The sequence below is a fragment of the Pteropus alecto genome, unplaced genomic scaffold, assembly GCF_000325575.1.
Source record: "Pteropus alecto unplaced genomic scaffold, ASM32557v1 scaffold14, whole genome shotgun sequence".
Classification (NCBI taxonomy): domain Eukaryota; kingdom Metazoa; phylum Chordata; class Mammalia; order Chiroptera; family Pteropodidae; genus Pteropus; species Pteropus alecto.
The window spans coordinates 5605467-5610394 of record NW_006436810.1 but is presented as its reverse complement, the minus strand read 5'-3'; positions in this window follow the sequence as shown (position 1 = coordinate 5610394).

Sequence of the window (4928 nt, the reverse complement as noted above, 5' to 3'; positions counted from 1 at the left end):
ACTGGCTTAAGCATGAAGGAAGGGTAGTTATAAGGACACAGGGTATCTCTTCAAACCCAAAGGGCTAGAATCAGAGGACAAGAACCAAGGCAGGAACCTTCAAACCTCCTGCTCCGCCCCTAGACCTCTTGCTTCACACCTGCTCCTTTCTCTGTCTCTCTGTCTCTCTCTGTCTCGCCCCCCGCACCCGCCACCCCGCAGTTGCCTCTGCTCCCCTGCCTGGATTGGCAGACAGGCAGCTCTACAGCTCTTAGCATCACATGCGTGCACAGGACTGAACCTAAAAGAGACTTCTGAGTCCCAACTCTACATCTCTTGGTTGTCCTGGTATCCACTAGCCTCGGCCAGTCAAGATGTCTCAGGGAGACAGACAGGACTGACCAGATCGTAAAGGTCCATGCACCGCTTTTTCAGAATCAAAGGCTCTGATGGCTTGTTTACCCTTTTCTCACATCTCTGTACATTCACTTCCTTCCTCGTCTTTCATTTTTGACTTATTGCGTTCAGTCTCTTGTTTCTGTCCTTTTCAGAACACATGGGAAGAGTTTCCCTAGAAACAGTTGATTTCATTCAAGGCAGCCATCAGGGCTTAGTGACATTTCGTATTTGAGTATAGATCCCGGGTACTCTCTGTTTCATTTGTTAAAAAAAAAAAAGAAAAAGCCCGTCTGACCAGCTGGCTGTGGCAGGAAGCCACACTTTCCCTCTCTCATTCTTTGTTCCCCTCTGTCCTGACCTAGCCTGTGCAGCTCATATTAATGCCCTGTAATGAAAGCAATCACTGTAAAGTTCTCCCGGTGTAGTTAGACAGCTTAATAATTGTCCCACCACAATGTGAGGGCATCATTCTATGATGAACGTGGAGCCGATGAAAATGTAAAGCAATCAATGTTTTCCATTTTCTAGTTCATTCATTCATTCTATATCTCAATCTTCCAGCTGAACAGTCAATTCACCAAAGTTCTGTTTTTTTTCATTTTCTTGTTCTCTCGTTCACATTGTATAATGAAGGAATGAGAGACTGGGAGAGACGATTAGTATAATGAATCCCTGGTGTATACAAGAGGAAGGAAGAGAAGGAAAAGGATACGTGGAGGGAGCATGCGAGGAACTAGAACTTTAGACGAGGTCTGAGAAAACCAGAAACCCAGGGATGAGACGCATGAGGCAGGGAGAATGTGGAAGCTATATTTACTGGTCAAAAAAAAAGAGTTAATCAGCGAACTTAAGAATGATTTTGTGTAGGTCTTATATCAGTTTTCCATTGCCACCATATGTCAGTAACAAGCACAAAGCCTCAACAACATACAGTAATTACACTTGCTCACATCCAAATGTCTGGATTCAGCTAAGGGACAAACTCCGGGGCTCTGCTAAACTGCTCATTTCTCACACATCGGGATTGGCTGGTTGTGAGCTGATCTTGGCTGGGTTCATCCAGGCTGGCTTGTTCTGCTGACACTCCACTGGCAAAAACAAGTCACACTGCTGAGCCCAGTATTAAGGGTTGGGACAGTCACTCTGCCTGCAGGGCAAGGGGGAGCATTCAAGTCATGACAAAGGGTATGAAGAATTGAGGCCAACATGAGTATGATATTAAGCAAAAGTTCAAGGGCAGCCGCTTTATGAGCAGTCAGCACTGCTCTGAATCTCTAATCTCTGAGCTCTAGGCCGGGCCTGAAGACGTGGTCATCTGATGGGCACAGAGACATTATGTGGCTGGAGAACCTGGATGTTAGCAAGTGATATGCCAGCAAAGTGCACACAGGAGAAGCTGCATCTGTGTAGGCTGTGAATGTGCCCTCTTACAGCTTCAGGTTTATGGCCTCGGAGCCCCCAAAGACCTTTAGCTTCTCCTGGGAGCTGGTGGAGTTATTTTGTGCTCAACCACATGGTCCTAAGAAAATTGATGACGGGCATTGAAACAAATGTATTTTTCTTACTTTCCTCTCTGAATAAATAAACAGCAGTAAACATATGTATAAAACATGATATTCAAAAAGCTCTATGGTTCCGTCTTATATAACCTTATTCTAATTTTATCAGTAAGACTGATACAAATGCTTTTTAAAAATTTACCATGATTCCCTTTTGGAGGCCAGCCTGCAACTGGAGGACTTCAGGTTGGCATTAAACTATCTGCAGGTTTCTTTTCTTCCCCTATTATGACCCTTTTCCTCTTAAGTCACATACTTAGGTTTTTGAACTAATTAAGAAATGGCCTATATCCGTACAATGGAATGTTATTCATTAATAAAAAGGATTGCAGTACTGAAATATGGGGCAACATGGACGAGCCTTGAAAACATTGTGCTAAATGAAAGAAACCAGTCACAAAGCACCACGTACTATATAATTCTGCTTATATGGAGTACTCAGAATAAATAAATCTATAAAGACAGAAGGTAGATTAGTGGTTTCCTCAGGCTGGGGAGATGGGGAGGTTTGAGAAGTGATGGATAAGAAATATGGGGGTTTTTTTTGGGATAGTGAGAATATTTTAGGACTGATGTTTGTGATGGATGCACAACCTGTAAATACACTAAAGGTCATTGAATTGTACACTTTAAATGGATAAGTTGTTCCATACATAAGTTAATCTCAGTGCAGCTGTTTTGACTTTTGTTTTAAGTTTTCTTTTCTAAGATTCCAAATCAACCAAGGCATCTATGCTGCTTCTTTGTGTCCTCTTCATACCTTTTGTGCCATGAAAGTGGAGAAAAACGGGTGAAAAGGAACCACATGGAACATTTCTACAATAAGAAAGCAAAGTTCCCCATGAATATATTTTTTTTTGGTCAGGGAGGAATAATGTTTTATTTTTAATATTTAATCAATTTATGCCTGCCAACACATTCACTCTTCAAAAGTCCAGAAATCTGATGTCATCTATGGAGCTTTTTTTTCTGGCTGCATTTTGAAATGCTAAATGGTTCAAGGCCACAAAAAGTCTTATGAGGAAACAGATTCTACAGGGGCTTTGTAATACCCACAACTTAGAAGAAGCATCTGCCAAGTAGACACATTTGCCTTGATTACATTGCACATCCTTCTTTATTCGTCTGCTCTATTCTCATATCGTTCATTAAAAGGTTGACTTGAAAGAAACTTCACATACTCAAAGGCTTCTGTGGCCCATAGCCATTTCTCTCTCTCTCTCTCTCTCTCTCTCTCTCTCTATTTTGTCCCACTCCCCACTTTTTAATTCAAAAAAGCATTGACAATTTTATTAGGTCGTAATATCTACAATTTACTGATCATGCTAATATACCATGAACTATAGGTTAAATTTTTATAGAGGAGTTTCCTCAGCCTGAAAATTATTTCACAGCTTTCCTTCAGAATAACAAGACTGAGAAACACCGTCAAGAGTGAGCGGGAAGGCAGGGCCAGGAGAGAATGACAGTTTGAAGGGAATGGTAGAGTTCTGAACAGATAATTTTGGAGAACGAAAAAATGAGAGTTGGCTGGAGAAATATCATAAGAATGCTGGTGGTTTCGATTGCTCATTTGGGATTGGAGATTGTAAATACAATGGTACCAGTTTGCCCTCTTGTGAGACTTCCCCTAACTGTCCTCAGCTACACGAACGCCAGCAGGTAATGGGGTTCATCCAAGGTTGGCATGCATTAAAAAGATAGATGAGCCAAGACATGGAAACAATTTAAGTGTCCATCAATGAATGAATGGATAAAGAAAATGGTACGTATATGTATATGTACATACACAATGGAGTATTATTTAGCCATAAAAAAGAATGAAAGCCTACAATTGCAACAACATGGATAGACCTTGAGGTCATTCTGCTAAATGAAATAAGTCAGATAGAGAAAGACAAATGTATAATCTCACATGTGGCATTTTTAAAAACCGAACTCATAGAAACAGAGATCAGTTTGGTGGTTGCCAGAGGCAGGGGGTGGTGCAGGGGATCAAAAGGCACAAACTTACAGTTACAAGATAAAAAGTTCTAGGGGTGTAATGTACAGCAAGTTGACTATATTAATATCGTATTGTGTGATTGAGAGTTGCTAAGAGTAGATCCTAAAAGTTCTCATCACAAAAACTTTGTGCCTACGTGAGGTGATGTATGTTAACTAAACTTATTGTGACAATCATTTCACAATATATACACGTATCAAATCGTGATGTCGTATACCTTAAACTAATATGTTATATGTCAATTATACATCAATAAAACTGGGGTAGGCGGGGCGAGATGGAACCAGAGAGTTTCATCTATTGAAAAAGGTGTCATTGAAATGATGTACCATGGAAGCCACTTCCTTTTTAACAAAACAAAGCAAAAATAAAGCAGTAAAGCCCAAAAGGCAAGTCTGACACTTAGAAGGCACTCACTGCCTTCTCTGAGTCTGGGAAGCTGGCTCTGCGACAGTAATATCAGAACTTGTTCTTTGTGGCCCAGATGCTGCAGGAAGTGGGCGTGAGGTCTGCAGCCCTAGCCTCCCGCCTTCCCCTTTGCTCAGCAGGTGCAGCAGCACCTTACAGTTGGACTCAGCACCTTACAGCTGGGCCGAGGTGAGTGGTAGGGACACCTGCAGGCAGGGACTGAGGGGTCTGCTGAGCAGACTTGCTGAGCATCCGGCACGAATGATTCAGACACAGTCATATCGCTGTGTGGTTGTCCTCTGGAGCTGTCAGGGCAGCTGTGGGAGGCAAAGAATCGGTTGCATTCAGAGCAGGTGGATGTGGAGGGGCCTAAGCAGAATCTGAGAGGATTAGCTGGGTCCCCCCAGAAGGTCTGTCCTCGTGACAGAGATAGAGACTCCCAAGGTCTTCAAGCAGTGGTCAGTGGTGCACATGCTCTTTCGGAAGAAAGCCTCATCTGGGACCGATTAGCTCTATCCATCAAGTATTTCTGTCTCTCCCCCACCCCCACCCCCCACCCCACACACATCTGGATTGCA